General features: G+C 48.2%; 1 protein-coding gene across 1 annotated transcript in view; it reads left to right on the top strand.

Annotated features, from left to right (window-relative positions):
* Positions 1 to 4,137: 4,137 nt before the first annotated feature.
* Positions 4,138 to 20,913, top strand: part of LOC146799863 (cystathionine beta-synthase-like) — a 173,907-nt gene continuing 157,131 nt past the window's right edge. Inside the window, exon 1 of the mRNA XM_085620758.1 lies at positions 4,138 to 4,274. The gene's annotated coding sequence lies outside the window, so the exon portion shown is untranslated. The remainder of the gene's footprint in view (positions 4,275 to 20,913) is intronic.

Below are 20,913 nucleotides of genomic sequence, written 5' to 3'. Positions count from 1 at the left end.
TAGCTACTCTGCAAAATGTGGGGGGGACGGCTTCTAGAGCGCATCGCTCAGACTCCTCCCCAACACCTGACGGCATCCGAAAGAGAACATCTCCTGATGGATGAGGCTTAGACTCACAAGCGATCATTATCTCACATACTGCAGCTTACAGGTCATGGCTCACACTGCCACTTGGCATCATTCATGCCAGGGCTTTCCTTGTTGTTTACTTTGCACCAAAGTACACCTACTGACCAGGATGTTCTCCACCTACAGACATTTGCAAAACCAAGGTGGCATAATGTTTACTGACAGCCATTGCACCCTAATCATTAAACTCATTCACTCATCCGTCACAGATTGAACAATTTCCTATCAGTTCCCACATGCCCTCATTACCCAGGGATCAAAAGCCTTTGTAACAATGCTGAAGAACAAGTTACTTACACGGGGTAATGCCGTATCTGGTAGAGACTCTATCGAGCCTCAGATTCCTTACCGTAGAATAATCCCCAGGTGTCAGATTGGATCCGGAATGTATTTCGTGAGTAGCACCCCAACGTGCCGGTAGGTGCCGCAGTTTGGCTTTGTGTGGTGTCGTTAGATTCATCCAGGCTGGAAGTGACATTTCCGGGCCTATATTGACGTCACCCCAGAGTGCTAACGTCAGTTTTTTTTTTGCGAATTTCCACCCCAAAAACGCAGAGCCATGAAGAACAATGACTACTGGTGCGTACAAGCTAGTGCCCTTGAAAGGGAACCGCACTTCACTCTGAATCAGTTCGCAGTGTGGGAAGGATGGGTGGGTTGGTAAGAAATTTGCGGCTGGATAGAGTCTCTAACAAATATGGCATTGAAGAAGGTAAGTACCTTGTTCATGTGATAGAGAATTCTAGCAGCAGATTCCTTACCTTAGAACAGATACCCAAACAATACATCTCTGAGGTAGGACTGCGGGTCGGATTATACTAGAAACTCCTGTAGGACCGAACGGCCAAAATACCTTGATGGACCTGACTATCAAGACAGTAGTGCTTTGTAAGCGTGTGCAGGGAAGCCCCTATGGCCGCCTGACAGATATCAGGGCGGGTAATATGTGCGCTAATCCAGCAGTCACAGCCTTAGCTCTGGTAGAATGAGCTCGCAACCCTTCAGGAGGTGGCTTTGGATGTAGAGCACTACACCGCCTTTACTTTTTCGGCTCTGGCGTACCCCACAAAGAGTTGATCGGCCACCCAGAACTCTTTTGTGTGGTCACGGTAGTGATGTAGCGCTTAAAAGTTTGAAAATTGTAGGGGTGCGTTATATTCACTGTTAGTCGGCACCCGCATATAATCAAATGTGTACTCAGGTATTTTGTGTGCAATGTATTAAGAATTGTATAATCTATATCGATTTCAATAGAAGTATTAGCTATGTACAAGCATACTGTGAACGTATTAGAGAACTGCATAGAGTTTAGCTTACTTGAACACAATGTGATGTTAAAAATGTGTAACTTAGAAAACGTGTCTGTGGACTGTTTAGTTTGACCACACATGAAAGAAAGACGTAAATGTCAATACTGTGATTTAGACATGCTTGTGTAACCGTAGTAGTGGCCAGAATTCGCATATATCGTTGAGGCGAAAGGCCTGGTATTTTCTTATGTTAGCCAAGGGCAATAGGCCAAAAGGATTTATTCCAGTAGAGGTTTTAGGCTGTAGTAAATTGCAAGTTAAAAGATGTGAAGTATGTCTGTCTTGCATGATCTCACCCCAGGTGCAAGGACAGTTGCTCGTTAGTAGAGAACGATGGAACTGGACAGCGCTCTGTGGAAAATTACTGAAAGATGACCCCGCAGAAGAGGAGGTGCGAAGGGCGTGTTCTGAGATTTGGGGTTCTGTATTAGGGAAAGCGCCCCGAGGGTGGAGGCAGATCAGAGCAGCCCAGAGCAGAGACAGGCCAGGCGAAGAGCTAGAGGGGGCAACTTAGACCAAGCTCTCTAAGTGAAGACTTCTTAGGAAGTTTCACTCTGACACCTTTTGATTGAGGGTCTCAAGGGATTGCTAAGTAGGGATGTCATCTAGTACAGAGTAGGGACAGAGATGGTATGGTCCAGTGTCCCTAATATCGACATTGGCTTGGTAGTTTTCTACCTCATGCTTTTAGAGATTGTGCTTTTAGTTATTTTTAGCCGTATGCGGATTCTTCGTAGAGTAGCATTTGTGTTAGTGCCTATGTACTTGTTGTGCCTCGTATTGAGGACTCTGTATCTGCAAATCTTTATGCTGATAATAAAAGCCAGAGAGCCAAGGGATTAAGTCTCGAGTCCTTGATTATGATAAATTGCGGACAGCATTTTTGATAATTGTGTTTATTCCCTCCACGCTATTGGGCAAGTAAAAAGTTCCATCCGACCAGAGTGGGTTCTAGTAGATAATTGCCAGATACTACAATGGGCCGGAGCAGTAGCATGACAACGCTCTTTTTGGGTCCAGACAACGGAGTCTCTCTTCTTCGTTAGAACGGTGAGGCGGAGCATAAAAAGTAGGCAGGGTGATAGACTATCCTAAATGAAAGGTACTAACCCCCTTCTGTAGGAAGGATGCTACGGTCCTCAGAACCAGCTGATCGGGTTAATGCTAAGTTATTGAGGCTGAGAATGATGGCAAAGCCTGTAGCTCACTGACCATCTAGGCAGATGTTATTGTCACTAGAAAGGTCATTTTTAGGTCTCGCCTGATGCAGCGCCTGCGCTGGTCAGGCGAGACTTATTGAGAGGGCTCCAAAAAGTGCTACCAGGCCAGCCCAGAGCTACAGTGCATGTGCGCGGGCGCGCGCGCCGCGCTTTACCGCGATTACTTTCATGTTTGATCGCGATCACTTTCACTTTCGCAGCCCCACGGCCGCTTGGCATAGCCAATAGGTCTCGCTTTTGGGACCTTATAAGTGTTTAGTTATGCAACTGTTGCATGGCTAAACATTTACAAGGTCCCAAAGGCGAGACCTATTGGCTATGCCAATGCTTGTTATTGTAATGAGCCTGACAGAGCAGCTGTGTAGCGCCTCAAAAGGAGAGCACATCAGAAAGGTTAGGACTAAATGTAGGTCCCACTGAAGCATGGCTGTGATGGTGGTTCCTGTAAATACAAGAGCCCTTCGCCTGACTGGCAGATGTCTCTAAGTTTGGTGGGCAGGTACTCTCTCAGGACAACGGAGTCATTTACTCCATCCCCTCACTGAGTAAATCCCATCCACCAAACTCAACACCAGGCAATGAACCTCTCTTTGACATTAGGGATGAAGGTTAGGCAGCGAAAGATGCCCAGGGCTGAGAGGTAACGCTTTTATTGTGGTCTTCGGGCGATAATATCCTCTAGGGAGAAGCCAGGGACGCTTTAGGTTGTAGGTATTTGAGACCATGCCTCCACGATTTCCTACATTTAAAGAGAGAAAAATAATGTTTTTATGCATGTATTTGGCATTTTTACAGTGCAAACCCAGCCAAAAAGCTGCATATCGGTGTATGAACCCAAAACATATATGAAACCAAAATATATCAAAATATTCGTACATCAGTTATGTTTCTTAAGGATTTTAAAACAATGTGGGTGGGTGAAAAATGATTTTTGCATAACGTTATATATTTTATTTGGACTGTGAATAAACTAATAACAAGCATTGGCATAGCCTTTGGGACCTTATAAGTGTTTAGCCACGCAACAGTTGATGTTGCACCAAGGATATTGTGCTGGATAACTAAATACTTATAAGGTCCCAAAAGCGAGACCTATTGGCTATGCCAATGCTTGTTTAAGTTCTTGCTGGTTGCACTCACACATTATACTCAGCAGCTGTAAAGGTCACGCCTCACCACATTTAAAATCACCAGCCACCACTGGTGTTGGGTTTAGGCAGAGGGGCGCCCTGGGCAGATGCCCACCTCAAGAAAACAGTTCACTACTGTAAGTGCCTGCACGTGCCCCTGCTGCCCCGCCGAACGAACCTGCACTCCGGCTCCACCCCTGCCCAGGTTGCACACAGGGGAGGGGGAGTCCAGCCCCCTGGGGGAGGGGCGTGTTACCAAGCGCCCAGTGTACCTGGGATCGAGGTGAAGTGCCTGTTATTGCACCCAAGGTGCATGCGGCTGCAGGGTGTGTGCGCCGCCCTCATACATCCCCGTCTCACCCAGAGCCCCGGGTATCCATCCGTGCCGAGACCCTGCGGCCTGGCCGGAGGTGAGGGTTACCCCTCGGCGCAGCGCATAGAAGTCTCCAGGGGACCACATACAGCCGACTCCAGGCGCTACACAGGTAAAAAGGTTTATTATTCTAATGACACTAGCTTGCGCTTCGCGCCGCACTTGTGCCCTTTCTAAGCTCTATAAATAGTGAGTCTGACTCTGCGTCACGTGGCTGCCCACCGGTGCCTTGTGACTGTTTTAGTATTGAGGAGACCCCTCGGGCCTTAAATTAAACAAAAAATGCTTCCTTTTTGGATCCAACCAATACGGGGCTGCAGATAAAGGGGGAGCTGCAGGGGGTCCGTCCAGTTCAGACTGGAATGTTTATTTTTCTTGCACCTATCCTGCGTGTCACGCGCTCGTGAAATTCATTTTATTGAACAGTATTTTTGCCATTCCTTAGTTTAAATGTTCCAGCTGTGAATATTATCGCGTGCTGAACGTAACTTTCACTAGATTCGGTGTGTGTCTGTGTTCGTGTTTCACACGAATCACTGTATAGCGCAGTGACGCCCCACGTGCCCCGAGGGAGCTTTAGAAACCCTCGCACACCGATAGATATGTAGAATTTGTTCTTGGTGTTTACATTCGGGACACTTCCTCAGAGGGCCCGAAGGGGGCCCATGGGTGCAGACGTGAAGGGGGAGAAAGGCGGGTTGTTCAGGGTCGGACAGGGCTAGATCTCGGCCCCCTGCCAGGGTCCACTCCTTTCATCCTGCCGCATGATGAAAGGAGTGGATTTAAGGTTTCCAGGAATGACCCTGTAATAATTCAGTTTATTACGCATGATGGAGCGAAGGGCCGCGGGGTGGAAATAGTTTTATTGAAGTTACCCACGCCTTCGTGTGAACTCTTTCTGTTAGGAAACAGCAGGGTGTCTGGGAGCTCAGCATGTCAGGGTGTCTGGGAACTGAGCAGGTCAGATGTCTGAGAGCTCAGGGTGTCTGGAAGTTCAGCATGTCAGGGTGTCTAGGAGCTGAGCAGGTCAGATGTCTGAGAGCTCAGGGTGTCTGGAAGTTCAGCATGTCAGGGTTTCTGGGAGCTGAGCAGGTCAGATGTCTCAGGGTGTCTGGAAGTTCAGCATGTCAGGGTGTCTGGGAGCTGAGCAGGTCAGATGCCTGAGAGCTCAGGGTGTCTGGAAGTTCAGCATGTCAGGGTTTCTGGGAGCTGAGCAGGTCAGATGCCTGAGAGCTCAGGGTGTCTGGAAGTTCAGCATGTCAGGGTGTCTGGGAGCTGAGCAGGTCAGATGTCTGAGAGCTCAGGGTGTCTGGAAGTTCAGCATGTCAGGGTTTCTGGGAGCTGAGCAGGTCAGATGTCTGAGAGCTCAGGGTGTCTGGAAGTTCAGCATGTCAGGGTGTCTGGGAGCTGAGCATCTCAGATGTCTGAGAGCTCAGGGTGTCTGGAAGTTCAGCATGTCAGGGTGTCTGGGAGCTGAGCAGGTCAGGTGTCTAAAAGCTCAGGGTGTCTGGAAGTTCAGCATGTCAGGATGTCTGGGAACTGAGCAGGTCAGATGTCTGAGAGCTCAGGGTGTCTGGAAGTTCAGCATGTCAGGGTGTCTGGGAGCTGAGCAGGTCAGATGCCTGAGTGCTCAGGGTGTCTGGAAGTTCAGCATGTCAGGGTTTCTGGGAGCTGAGCAGGTCAGATGTCTCAGGGTGTCTGGAAGTTCAGCATGTCAGGGTGTCTGGGAGCTGAGCAGGTCAGGTGTCGGGGAGCTCAGCATACATCAGTGTCTAGAGTTCAGTATGTCAGGGTGTCTGGGAGCTGATCAGGTCAGATGTCTAAAAGCTCAGGGTGTCTGGAAGTTCAGCATGTCAGGGTGTCTGGGAGCTGAGCAGGTCAGATGCCTGAGAGCTCAGGGTGTCTGGAAGTTCAGCATGTCAGGGTTTCTGGGAGCTGAGCAGGTCAGATGTCTGAGAGCTCAGGGTGTCTGGAAGTTCAGTATGTCAGGATGTCTGGGAACTGAGCAGGTCAGATGTCTGAGAGCTCAGGGTGTCTGGAAGTTCAGCATGTCAGGGTTTCTGGGAGCTGAGCAGGTCAGATGTCTCAGGGTGTCTGGAAGTTCAGCATGTCAGGGTGTCTGGGAGCTGAGCAGGTCAGATGTCTCAGGGTGTCTGGAAGTTCAGCATGTCAGGGTGTCTGGGAGCTGAGCAGGTCAGGGTGTGTAGGAAGCTGGCTCTCTATGTAGTGCACTAAAACGAAGTACACTGTGCAGAGAGTCCAGTGAGTCCCAGATTGGTACACAGAGGCAACAGTAGACAATACTAATGCTCTCTTTGTGGTAGCGTGGGCGAGCAGTCAGGCTTATCAGAGGGTAGTGCTGAGCATGGGTTGTACCCACTGAGGCAATAAATGATACACACAGTCAAGAATAAATCCGAGACCAATTTGCACAAATAACACAGATTTTTATATAGCTTTAAGACCAAGAACATAGTTTGCAGATAAGTACCTTTTTAGTTATACATTTTCAAAGTTCGGGGGCATAACTACTAGATCACTCCGGTGCATATACCTCCGGAAGGTGTCATTGTACCACACTTTTTATTCAAATATTTTATCACATAACAGGGCAACTATAGTATCTTAACATAAGGGGATGTGACTTTTGCATATTATTCGCCGCCACCTTGAGAGTAGACGACTTTCTTAGGTCCTGACAAATTGCCGAGATCCTGTTGGACTTTTAAAACAAGGCAAGAAAAATGTTGACCCTTCTGCACATTTCAGAAGAACTGACATGGGTATAACTCCCCCTCCCAGTTTGTGACTTCTTTAGTCTGTTTTTATCGATGGCCCAGATACTCCGCGAATAAAATACCCCTGGTGGTATCCTGGAGCCATTTTTAAACTGCGCTCGCACTTTCCCACCTCACTCCACACAGGTTTGCCCACACATAATATCGTCTAGCTTCACGGGGGCAAAACCGAGAGGACCTCCGGCAAAGAGCCCCCCGCGGGGCCCGTTGCGCATTGCAGCGCCGGCCCAACGAGGAGATGCCCTATGATGAAGCATGACACCCCCAGGGGTGTGTGAGGGACCTTGCTCCTAATTGGAGCTATCCCTGGACGAGTATTTACTCTTCCGCTCCCTTCAGCATCTACCTTTCCTGACATGCCTCTTCCCTTTCTCCCCCTTCCTCCCTCAGTTCCCCTAGGAGCAGCATACCTTTTGTCTTCCACTCCAAGCATGTGTTGTACTCACAGAGACAATAAATGAGACACGCACTCAAGAATAAATACGAGACCGATTTGCAAAAAGAACCCTCATTTTTATATAGCTTTAAGACCAAGAACATAGTTCGCAGATAAGTACTCTTTTAGTAATACATTTTCAAAGTTCGGAAAATAACTTACTGTTGTGCGCAGTTACACCCGAGGAAAGTCTGTGGAGAAAAACACACACATGTATATAAAATCATACAGTCGGTTCTAGGGGTTCACCTTCAAAGTTTAGGGTAGCAGAAGGCCAAGGTCCAAGGTTCCACCAGCGGATCGTCGGGAGCGTCCCGGGTTCGGCAGAGAACAGGGTGCTGAGGTCGTTGGTAGCTGATACGCTACGAAGAAGGGTGGACACCTAAAAACAGGCTGCACAAGGGGACTTACAGGTAAGTATGGGGGACCCCGAATGAGGCATCAGATGTCAAGGGCCTTAGGATCATGGGAGCATAGCTGGTTGGTCGGTACCCAGGCCAGGTGAGCTGGGTGCAGAGCAGATAGGTTAGCCTGGCTCTGTGTGTCAAGACGGTCTTCGCGGTCAGGGGCAGGTAGGTTGTAGGAACGATTCCGAGACAGCTGGGCCTCTCATGAAGTAGGTCTTAGGGGTCTCGATGTCCCTTGACTGGTGCTTGCTTTCTGGTCAGTTGGAGTCCTGATTGGACTCTTCACCTTGGTGTTGGTTGCAGGAAGTCCGGTACCTTGGGTATTGCTACGGTACGTGTCCAGTAGGTCCTGGTGTCCTCTCACTTGGTGGGGGAACAGATCTGACCCTCGGGAGCTGGTGTGCCGCTTCTGGTTCAGTTGCTGTGCCAGCGTCGCCGGAGAATGGTAAGTTGGACTCTGTGGGTTCGGATGCCTCTAGCCCCAGGGGAGCAGCTTCTCTACTCCAAGGGAGTTCTCTGGTGATTGTTAAAGGGCTGGAGGTGTTCCTGCGTTCTTGGAGGCCTCACAGAAGCAGAACGAGTCAACACATAACAATGGTCGAGTCCTTGGAGACAGCAGGCAGGGTTTTGCGCCAAAATTCTGCAGCAGGTATTCTGTTCTCAGGTCAACAGCTCTTTTTGTCCAGTTTCAGGTCTTGCTGATGGGTGGGAAGAGTCCCACTGTTCAGGTCTTTGCTGAGGGGTGGGAAGTGTTCCACTGTTCAGGTCTTTGCTGAGGGGTGGGAAGAGTCCCACTGTTCAGGTCTTTGCTGATGGCTGGGAAGTCTTCCATTGTTCAGGTCTTTGCTGAGGGGTGGGAAGTGTTCCATTGTTCAGGTCTTCACAGATGGGTGGGAAGTGCTTTACTGTTCAGGTCTTCACTGATTGGGTGGAAAGTGTTCTACTGTTCAGGTCTTTGCTGAGGGGTGGAAAGTGTTCCATTGTTCAGGTCTTCGCTCATGGGTGGGAAGTACTTTACTGTTCAGGTCTTCACTGATTGGGTGGAAAGTGTTCTACTGTTCACTTCATTTCTGAGGGGTGGGAAGTGTTCCATTGTTCAGGTTTTCTCTTATGGGTGGGAAGTGCTCTCCTGTTCAGGTATTTCCTGAGGGGTGGGGCGTGTTCTGCTGTTAAGGTCTTCGCTGTTGGGTGGAAAGCGTTTTGTTGCTCAAGTTAGGGCTAATATTGCGAACATGCTTGTTGTGTTGATATGATGGAAAGAGCTTGGCTGTAAAGTCAAGGTGTTTGTTCAGATGTTGATGTTTGGTGGAACATGTGTGACTGCTTGGGCATTGGTTGTTTGACAGGAAAAGTTTGAACTTTTGCTGTATGGGAGGCTAGGCAGAACATGTTTGAATGTCCTTTGGTCGGCCTTTGATTGTTCATTGGGTATTGGTTATCAGACAATATTAGAATGGAACAGCAAAACATTTGCATTTGGAAATACAATTATCATTTGCAGTGCATCAGACGCAAATTCCAAATATAAGACAGGAGTCGAAGGTGCACAGAGGGTCATGTTGGGGTGATTTTCACACGCCCCCTGAGGACCCCGAGGACGGAAGCGTCTGGCATTCTCCTGCACTAGGTCATCCTTGGAGATACCATTGGAGCAGTGGGCATTTCTGTTCCATTGGGAATGACTCAAAAGAGTGCTTTGTGCCTACCTCAGGTGGAGTTGAGTCTACACTTTTCACGCTCTTAGTAAGAATAGGTGATCGCCCAACGTACTAACATACAGGATGCAAATAGTGGCTGCAAATTGCACAAAGACGTTTTGCAACTTGTCTGTAATTTTGAGATATGACCTATTTAATAGGCTGTGGTGCAAAATATCCTCTCACAGGACTTTGCAAAATTACCCGCCTAGCCAGTATTAAATAGATACGTGGCCATTTGTGGCCCACTGTTATTGTTTGCAAATGCAGGGGTGGTGGCCGCATGTAACAGCAGCCCAACATGCATTCACAATCCCTAATAGGAAACACTTTTTTAAAGCAGGCTACATTCCCTAAAGGAGCTGGTGCTGCCTAAATGTGGGCAGTCGGCATTGGTTCTGCAGCAGGCATTGGTTCCTTGGACCATTAGTTGTTCGTTTACAGCCTCCGGCCTCCTGGGTGGTCTCCACTTGTCAACCACCCGCACCGCAACCAGGTTCCATTTTTAGGTTGAGACTAGACAGCGCTGGAGTAGTCTGTTCGAGACATGCTGTATATAATTTGTGGGATTATAGCCCGCCCACTGCTTTTCATTTGTTTGCTTCAGTGTCCTTTAAAAATTCTTACTTCTAATGCGTTATTTGTGCCTTTTAGTCCCTCCTTTTCATTGTTTGTTCCTTCCCATCGAGCAGGACCCCATTACTTGTAGCCTTCCACTTGTCCCATATTATTTACTGGCTCGGGGATTTTTTTTAAATTTCTAAATGCGCCTTCACAAGCGTTTGGGCATTTCACTTGATCAGCGTGGTGTGTCGCGCTTCATCTTTAAGCATGGTGACAACTTCGGGAGGCTGTGCAACTTTCTCTTGTTCTGAGCGGCCCCCCACCTATTACATGCACCTCCACTGTCTGCTCACTACCTGGTCCCTGATTGCAGCTGTCACTGGTGGCTGCTGTTCAACAGACTGTTGCGTTTCTGCTGGTTTATTTTATTGGCAATTTTATTTCATTATATTTTTCCCACATCTGGAAGCGTTTGTTTGTTATCCTGAACCCTTTTCTTCTATATTATAACGCTGTAAATGAATGTCTATTTATATAAAAAGATATATGCATATGTTTACTGTATAGTCTCACGACAGGCTCTACCTAACTAACGTGTAGGACGCATCGTCAGCCTCAGAACCATGGAGGACTGCACTGTTGGTTGCCATTTTAGCTTGAAAATGTGTATTTTTGACTGGCCTTAAATGTTAAAGCTTATCCTCAGTGGTTGCCCTCTTCGGTAGCGGTAGGCGATTGGCGGTTAAGATTTGCGCGGCAGGTAGGTCCACCCTCATACAGCCTCTTTTTTTGCAGGAGATATCCATTCGGGTCTCTGCCTTCTCTTTCCTTGGCTACAGCGGGGGGGGGGGTCAAAGAAGCCCCCGGTAGCAGACTAATATGTCCGAATTAAACGTGTTTGAGCGGCAGCTGAAGAAAATCAAAAACCCACCTCCAATAAAAAAAAATGCTTTCCTGCGTTTATCCTCTTATTACCTACCGATCAACTCAGATAGGTAACTAGAACTTGAATGCGCGCACCTAGAAAATGACACGGCCAACCTCGCCAAAAACGTTTTGAAAACAAATTCTTGTTTTTTTATTCCTGCAGATGAGACTTCCAGTCCCTCTGCTGGTTTACAGTGTATTTGAAGCTGTCCCGACTGGTGAGAGGCTGAATCAATCACATGTGAAGCTGACCCTGCCCTGGCACTTCTGCCCTCCAATCAGGAACAGCCTGGACTGACATCCCCAGATTCCACCAAACACATGCCTGCTGGCATTGTCTTCACCCGGTGCCCGTGCCCAGGCTCTCTTCGTCTTACGTACTCGCGCTTTGAGAGTTAGTGCACACTCACCCATTGACTGAGGTCTGAGTGCGCTACAGGCCTCCCTCAGTCACCCTCTCCAATGTGTAGGGGCAGATTGGATTTATGGACACCACACACCACTTGAGGGCATGCACCGAGTCCGTCACTTGCGAATCAAGAAATAAGACCCCAGTTAGGAGCAAGGCACTGTCATGAAACACGACAGAAAGTGGCCGCCTCTGGGGCGTGCAGGCCAGACATGTAGAGACAGCCCTCACCCCCCGCACATACACACAAAGGCTGCAGGCTGAGCTGAACTCTGGCTTGGCAAACCTCATTTTGAAGTCTCGATCAAGCAATGTTATGCCCAGACCTGGTTATGCCATTGGTTTGTGTTCCATTATGCCGTTTCCTGTTATGTTAAGTGCATGTTGTTTTATACTCTGGATTGTGATGTGTTATGTCATGTTACCCCGTCCTAGGTCTCTTCGTGTCATGTTATAAGATATTACGATATGTCACGGGTTAGATTGCGTTTTCTCGTGGCACGCTATGTTCTGACATGGATTACGTTAGGACATGACACCGCTTCTGTTGTGCTGTGCCATGTGTTGTGTTGTTTCAAGCCTTGCCTTGCCATGTTGTATCATGGTATGTGGGTTTTGTATAGTGCTACATTTGTCGGCCCCTTCTAGCTGCTTCTTTGGCGCTGCTGTGACGGGGGTTGTTGTTTTCGCTGTAGCCGGAGCTCTTGGTCATGGTGGCTCCTCTGGTTGAGGGGTCTTCAGTCCAGACCGGGCAGTCGATGGCCTCGGGACTTACAAACGCGTCGCAGGAACAGGTTCGGACGTTAGCATCAGGGAGGGCTGACTGAACGCGCTGCTTGTCTCATTTCACTGCAAATAATTTCCCAATCCATGAACTGTGACGAGTCAGTACATTCTCCCAGCTCTAGGATAGCTCAGTTGGACGCGTGCCAGCTGCAGAGGTGATACAAATACCCTGTCTTTCTAAGGTTCACCTTCTGACTGCTCCAAGGTGTCTCTCCCAGGCCTCTGCGATCCACCTCTCCAGCAGCCCCATCCCCAGGCGGTGGACTAGCCAGCTCTCTGTGCGTTGGCTCAAATAGCGCATCTGCTGTGTGTCACTTGCCAATACTTATTCTTATCATGTCTGCTTTTGTGCGTCACATGTGCTCCTTCTGGGCCCCTGTGTCCTCCACCTAGTACACCACGCACCCCCCCAATATGAGACTAGCGTCGATTTCTAGGTCAGTTATGTACATTTTTCTTGATATATTGTACCTTTGGCTTTCAACTTTTAGCTTCAGGCTCAGTCTTGAAGGAATGTAAAGCAGCTTGTTTTACCAGTCTATAATCTCTTGAATTACCAAATGAAAGGACAACCACACCAGGTATATATTCAAAATACATGTATTTAGGATAAAACACACCCCTCTAGTCTCTTTATGAGGCTAGAGGCAAGCACATAAGTTACACTTCAAATATTACAGTAAAGTAGCACAAATACATGTTAGGCCCTAGGGGCGAGCGAAACCATATACCAAAATAGTGGTATAAGATTCATGACTTAACTAGACACAAGGCCTAGAGTCTGTAGAATCGCTGGGACCTCAGGGAACAACCCAAGGTAGTGACACAGGGACCCACGGGGGCCGTGTGCAGTGTGAGAACACAGCAGCGAGCTCCCGTTAGCTTCTATGGGGAAAGTCGCGGTTAGATTTTTAAAGATAAAGGACACTTAGAGTTGGACTGGGACCAAACCCTCTTGGACTTAGACAGTTATAGGGTCAACACCCACGGGAGCACCGGAGTACTCGATTTACCTCACCCAGGGAAGCCGGGTGCATAGGTGTCAAATGGTGTCGGTCGCTTCGTCTTTTTCAATGGGAGCTGGCGAAGAAGTGCTGCTGCCGGGAAGATGCGAAGTGTCCGAAGAGATCCAAGCCTGGATCGAAGTAGAGAAGAACCTGAAAGCAGAGGGGACAGAGTCTGGGTCACTTGCCAGTGACCAGGGGCACGATAGACAAATGACCACCGATGTTGGGTGTTTTAGGTGAAGAAGGTGAAGCTTGACTCTTCAGCCACGAAGACCAGGAGGCGTCGAGGATGACCAGGAGCTGGATTCGAGCTGTCCCACAAAGGATGTCAAGTGCTGCAGTGTTGGTGCCCAGATTGGACACAACAAGCCTTGGCAACAGCAACCCACGCAGAAACGAGAAAGATGCTTCGGTGCAGACCAGCAAGATCTGAGGGACTCCCCCAGAAAGGAGGAGTGAGGGCACATCAGGAGCAACCAGGGAAGCCCAAGGAAAGTCAGAGTTACCTTCACAGGGACCCACCAGTCGATGGACCAGGGATCGCGAAGGGACCTCAAGAGGAATCACAAAATGGCGGCCCATGGGTCACTCGGGGTGACTACGCCGACAATCTTCAGTGGATTATCTGCTTGGAATCTGGGCTACAAGTAACCCAATGCACAGCCTCAGAAGATGTCAACAAGCTGATGCACTTGCAAATGTGCACGGTGTCCAGGGGTTCCAGTTTCACGGTACCCACAAGTCGTACGGGTCTCAGCTTTGCTGGGGACTTGGTTTGGCCTCTGGGAAGTTGGGAAATTTGCCTATGGTGTTGCAAAGTCTTCGGCGTCCAGCGGGAGCTTTGGAGATGCAGACCAGACAGATGCTTCTTTGGTGCCTGCCAAGCAGGGGAGTAACTCCTTTACTCCAAGGGAGATTCTTCAGTCATCTGGCGTTGAACAGATCATCAAAGTTCCAGGATTCAGTTTCAGAGTTTCGTCCAGGGATATCTAAAGTTCTGGTTACAGAGGTTCCTTCTTTATACCCAAGGAAGGGGTTGGACTAACTCAGGGGACCCACATATGGGAGGGTTTGGAAAGAGGGGTGGCTACACCCATTTCCTTTGTCCAGTTTCGTGCAAAGCAGGGGCTGGTAGCCCCTAAACTGGTTTGAGCTGGACTATGCACAGGGACACCAAATGTGCCCCCAGTGCAGGACTTCAAAGCACTCTCAGAGTGCACCCACCCAGCCCAATACACTAAAGCCAGTCTGGGAGGTGGTGACACCTCCCTGTGACAGGAAACCTATTGTCCAGTCCTCCCCTGCCGGAGTTTCATTCAGCAGCAGGAGGCCAGACATGTGTCTGTGGCTGCAGTATCCATTTTGTGATGCCAGGGCTCTTTAAAGTTGGTACCGGGTATACCGGTGCTGTCATGTCTCTCCCTCTAGAAGGGTGGGATCATACTGCAACACCAGTTACTGGTGTGGGGGTATGATTCCAAGGTGTTTGACAGCAAACACGATATGTTTCCGTGCAGCCAGTCAAAAGTTAGCAATTACCATTAGGTTAAAATTCACTTAAGAGTATATGGTCAGGCTGCATCACAGACAACCCCGGAGAAGAGATTCCGAAGGCTGCAGAGGGGCTCTGCTCATGCATGGGCACCCTCTCACACAAAACCAAGCACCCTGCCTTCAGGATTGATAAGGCCTGCCATAGGGGTGACTGATAGGTTTATATCTGCAGTGATTTAGAATAGATATAGTGAACCTATATCTCAGTAAGGGGTGCATGCACCACCTTACCCGGGCTGCGGTAGCAGACCTGTGGTGTCATTTTAGCAGGCTTCCCAGGGGTGGCATAATACATGCTTCAGCCCCTGGTAGGCCTCTGGGGTGGGAAGCAACCTTTACAACGCAACTATTACATCGCACTACACTTACAACGCAGGCATTACAACGGAACATCCTTTACAACGCATGACACTACAGCGCATACCATTACAACGCATACCATTACAACGCAGACACTACATCGCATGTCACTACAACGCAGGCATTACAACGCATACCATTACAATGCATACCATTGGAGTTAGAATATTAATTTTTAACCCCTACACTATCCAACACTTACCCTACTGTTGCACCCCCTGGAGTTAGAATAGTCATTTTTACCCCTATACTATCCAACACTTACCCTACTGTTGCACCCCCTGGAGTTAGAATAGTAATTTTTACCCCTATACTATCCAACACTTACCCTACTGTTGCACCCCCTGGAGTTAGAATAGTAATTTTTACCCCTATACTATCCAACACTTACCCTACTGTTGCACCCCCTGGAGTAAGAATAGTACTTTTTACCCCTATACTATCCAACACTTACCCTACTGTTGCACCCCCTGGAATTAGAATAGTAATTTTTACCCCTATACTATCCAACACTTACCCTACTGTTGCACCCCCTGGAGTTAGAATAGTAATTTTTACCCCTATACTATCCAACACTTACCCTACTGTTGCACCCCCTGGAGTAAGAATAGTAATTTTTACCCCTATACTATCCAACACTTACCCTACTGTTGCACCCCCTTGAGTAAGAATAGTAATTTTTACCCCTATACTATCCAATACTTACCTTAAATGCAATGTAACATTATGCGTTGTAATGGTATGCGTTGTAAAGGTAGTTTTTTAAAATGCGTTGTAGTGTCATGCGATGTAATGGAATGCGTTGTAGTGGATGTTGCGTTGTAAAAATTGCGTTGTAAATGCATGCGTTGTAAAAGTATGCGTTGTAACGTCATACATCCCTCTGGGGTACCTATACCCTGGGTACATAGTATACCATATACTAGGGACTTATAAGGGCACCCCGGAATCCAATCTGTGGTGTACCTGAGGTACTAGGAATCAATTTAGAGAGGAAGCAGCTAGGCTGGGGTCCTGGTTAGCAGGGCCACAGCCAGACTAAGGTCGAAAAACAGTGAAACACCAGCAAAAAGTGGGGGTAACTATAAGAAGCAGATCCTACTCTCCTACAACAGAGACCAGAATGCAGAGTGCGGCTCTCATCAGTGCAGCGCAGGAGCACTTGCTGCGCTTCTTTTTTAATCCATCTCCTGAGTACTCTGGTCTGTCACAGTCACACCCTCCCGGCCAGCTTGTGCCTCGCAGCGCATTGCAGCAGGTGGGGTCAAGGCACTAATAATGCGTGACTATTCATTTTAATGCGGTGATGCAGACCACCACATCAAAATGCGTTCGTCTAACCCCTGTTGCGTGGTACTTGACAGGGCTGCTGTGGCCCCTTGAAGAGGTAGATGCTGCCTAGAAGTGTCAAGCTGGAAACAATCATATTGTTTGCTTCATTGAGAAAAAACCAGAAAGCACAACAGTAAAACACCTTCCGGGCTGTGCTTCAATAACACGTGATGAAGGTTTGAACACAGTCATAAATTAACTATGTAATCAGGGCCAGCTTTAGCGCTGGTGGCGCCCGGTGCGCCCCCAAATGACCACCTCCAGCACGGGTTTCTTCCGCACCACATTTTAACAGTGCTCAAGTCTCCATACCCCTCTCACATGCATTTAATAAGTTATAGTGTCACTCATATCAGTGTAGGGTGTCAGAGTGCATCACACTCTCATTACACAGAGACAATCAATCATACTTTGTATATCAGTGTATCGGAAACGTTACTTAAGTCATCATACATTTCTATATCAGTGTATCGGAAACATTACTTAACCTGTGCAAATTCCAGGACAACCTGGTCAAACTCCAGGATAACATGTGCAAACTCCTGGAAAACCTGTGCAAACTCCAGGTTAACCTGTGCAAACTCGTGGATAACCTGTGCAAACTCCTGGATAACCTGTCAAACTCCTGGGTAACCTGTACAAACTCCAGGGTTACCTCTGCAACCTCCATGTAACCTATGCAAGCTCAAGGCTAACCAGGCTAACGTGTACGATCTCCAGGATAACCTGTACAAACTTCAGGATAACCTGTGCAAACTCCTGGATAACCTGTGCAAACGTCAGGATTACCTGTGCAAAATCCTGGATAACCTGTGCAAACCCCAGGACAACCTGTACAAAATTCAAGGATAACCTGTGCAAACTCCAGGGTAACCTGTGCAAACTCCAGGGTAACCTGTGCAAACTCCTAGATAACCTGTGCAAACTCCTGGATAACCTTTGCAAACTCCAGGATAACCTGTGCAAACTCCTGGATAATATGTGCAAACTCCTGGATAACCTGTGCAAACTCCATGCTAACCTGTGCAAGCTCCAGGCTAACCAGGCTAACATGTGCGATCTCCAGAATAACCTGTGCAAACTCCTTAATAACCTGTACAAAACTCCAGGATAACCTATGCAAACTTCTGGATAACCTGTGCAAACTCCTGGATAACCTGTGAAAACTCCTGGATACCATGCGCAAGCTCCAGGATACCATGTTCAAGCTCCAGGACACCATGTGCAAGCTTCAGGCTAACCTTTGCAAGCTCCAGGATAACCTGTGCAAACTCCTGGATAACCTGTGCAATCTCCAGGATAACCTTTGCAAACTCCATGTAACCTGTGCGAGCTCCAGGCTGACGTGTGCAATATCCAGGATAACCATTACAAGCTTCAGGATAACCAGAGCAAACTCCTGGATAACCTGTGCAAACTGCAGACTAACCAGTGCAAACTCCTGGATAACCTGTGCAAATTGCAGACTAACCAGTGCAAACTCCTGGATAACCTGTATAAACTTCAGGATAACCAGTGCAAACTCCTGGATAACCTGTGCAAACTCCACGCTAACCTGTGCAAGCTCCAGGCTAACCAGGCTAACATGTGTAATCTCTAGGATAACATGTGCAAGCTCATGGATAACCTGTACAAAACGCCAGGATAACCTGTGAAAACTCCTGGATAACCTGCGCATACTCCTGGATAACCTGTGCAAACTCCTGGATAAACTCCTGGATAACCTGTGCAAACTCCACGCTAACCTGTGCAAGTTCCAGGCTAACCAGGCTAACGTGTGCGATCTCGGGATAACCTGTGCAAACACCTGGATAACCTGTACAAAACTCCAGGATAACCTGTGCAAACTCCTGGATAACCAGTGCAAACTCCTGGATAACCTGTGCAAACTCCATGCTAACCTGTGCAAGCTCCAGGCTAACCAGGCTAACGTGTGCAATCTCGAGAATAACCTGTGCAAACTCCTGGATAACCTGTACAAACGTCAGGATAACCTGTGCAAACTCCTGGATAACCTGTACAAAACTCCAGGATAACATGTGCAAACTCCTGGATAACCTGTGCAAACTCCTGGATAACCTGTGCAAACTCCTGGATAACCTGTACAAACTCCTGTATAACCTGTGCAAACTCCTGGATACCATGTGCAAGCTTTAGGATACCATGTGCAAGCTCCAGGCTAACCTGTGCAAGCTCCAGGATAACCTGTGCAAAGTCCTGGATAACCTGTGCAAACTCCTGGATAAGCTGTGCAATCTCTTGGATAACCTGTGCAAAATCCATGTAACCTGTGCAAGCACCAGGCTAACCAGGCTAACATGTGTGATCTCCAGGATAACCTGTGCAAACTTCAGGATAACCTGTGCAAACTCCTGGATAACCTGTGCAAACTCCAGGACAACCTGCACAAACCTCCAGAATAACATGTGCAAACTCCAGGATAACATGTGCAAACTCCAGGATAACATGTGCAAACTCCTAGAAAACCTGTGCAAACTCCAGGGTAACCTGTGCAAACTCCTGGATAACCTGTGCAAACTCCAGATAACATCTGCAAACTCCTGGAAAACCTGTGCAAACTCCAGGGTAACCTGTGCAAACTCATGGATAACCTGTGCAAACTCCAGGATAACATCTGCAAACTTCTGGCTAACATGTGCAAACTCCAGGATAACCTGTGTAAACTCCAGACTAACCAGGCTAATGTGTGCGATCTCCAGGATAACCTATGCAAACTCCTGGATAACCTGTGCAAACTCCTGGATAACCTGTGCAAACTCCTGGATGACCTGTGCAAGCTCCAGGCTAACGTGTGCGATCTCCAGGATAACCTGTGCAAACTCCTGGGTAACCTGTACAAAACTCCAGGATAACCTGTGCAAACTACTGGATAACCTGTACAAAACTCCAGGATAACCTGTGCAAACTACTGGATAACCTGTGCAAACTCCAGGGTAACCTGTGCAAACTCCTGGGTAACCTGTGCAAACCCCTGGATAACCTGTGCAATCTCCTGGGTAACCTGTGCAAACCCCTGGGTAACCTGTGCACACTCCTGGATCACCTGTGCACACTCTAGGCTGACCTGTGCAAACTCTAGGCTGACCTGTGCAAACTCCAGGCTATCCTGTTCAAAACTCCAGGATAACCTGTGCAAACTCCTGGATAACCTGTGCAAACTCCTGGATAACCTGTGCAAACTCTTTGATAATCTGTGCAAACTTTAGACTCACCTGTGCAGACTCCATGCTAACCTGTGCATTTCCAGGCTAACCTGTGCAAACTCCAGCACACATTCTTTGCAACAGGCATATTATTATTAACACTCTGCCCTTTAAAGTGAGACAAAACCTAAACTAGGCAAGACTCCCATCTCTCCTTAGGAAGAACATTAATCACAGGAGTTAACCTCATCTTGACATTTTGCAGTTGCTTGAGAATTGCTGGAGGAAAGGACTGGGGCAGCAGGTGCTTGAATAATATAAAAAAAACACTTGCAAAATGCAGACATGGCCCCCCAGTCCCAGAACACAATATAGTTGCAAGAAAGATCACAGACACCATAGCTCAGCTTGCCCAGAATCCTCTGTTAGACATTCACTTTCTGTGGAAAACCAAGAAAACTATCCAGGAGAAATCAAAGCAGAGGCGGGGGGCAGGCACAGAAAATTATAGGCTGGCCTGGCCCCGCTGCCCCCCGTAGCTACGGCCCTGGGCAGGATGTGGATGGATACCCAGAAGTAGAAAGGTGCGGAGCGGCAGAGCACCCACCGAAGTGTGATCTCAGACTATACTGGGGGACGGGACACCGTTTGGGGTGCCGTCCGTCTACCAGAGGGTTTTGTTGTTGTTGTTGAACATCTCTTGCTCAGCACACATGGACAGGTTCATACATGTAAATTCACGACTGGCAGTGCAAGAATAGAAATACACCTCATGTACAGTGTCCATTACAGTCAAATAAATAGCAAAGGCTTACTACTGTCAGTAGGCAAACCTCAGCAGGGTTCAAAACACTACTCAAGACTCTTTACTAACATGTCTGCCTCCAGGGTGCTCCTTAAATGGCCTCTATATGCTCCCCAAAGGCCCAGACTTTTTCCCTTTTTTTGGGCTTTCCCGACTCAGATAGTCCACTTTCTTGGCTTGTTGACACCAGTCCAGGTCGGTCTCTGAGTCTGCCACCCTTGGAGGAGGATCCGCACCCCGTGCCCTCGCTATGTTTCTTTTTGTCGCACCAGCCGCCACCATCAGCCATATTTTGTGATATTTGGGCCATACCTCCTCCCCTGTCACTCATAGGACATGTCACCACGCTTCCAATGGGATATCTAATCCTGTGACTCTGGCCGTGATCTGTGTTATCTCCCTCCAATATTGTTGGATTTTGGGGCAAACCCAAGGTATGTGGAAAAAGGATCCCGCTGGGCCACGGCCTCTAGCACGCAAGTCTGTGTAGCATCTCCCAAGCCGG

The sequence above is a fragment of the Triturus cristatus genome, chromosome 8 (genome assembly GCF_964204655.1).
Source record: "Triturus cristatus chromosome 8, aTriCri1.1, whole genome shotgun sequence".
Classification (NCBI taxonomy): domain Eukaryota; kingdom Metazoa; phylum Chordata; class Amphibia; order Caudata; family Salamandridae; genus Triturus; species Triturus cristatus.
This window is presented reverse-complemented; position numbering and strand designations above follow the sequence as displayed.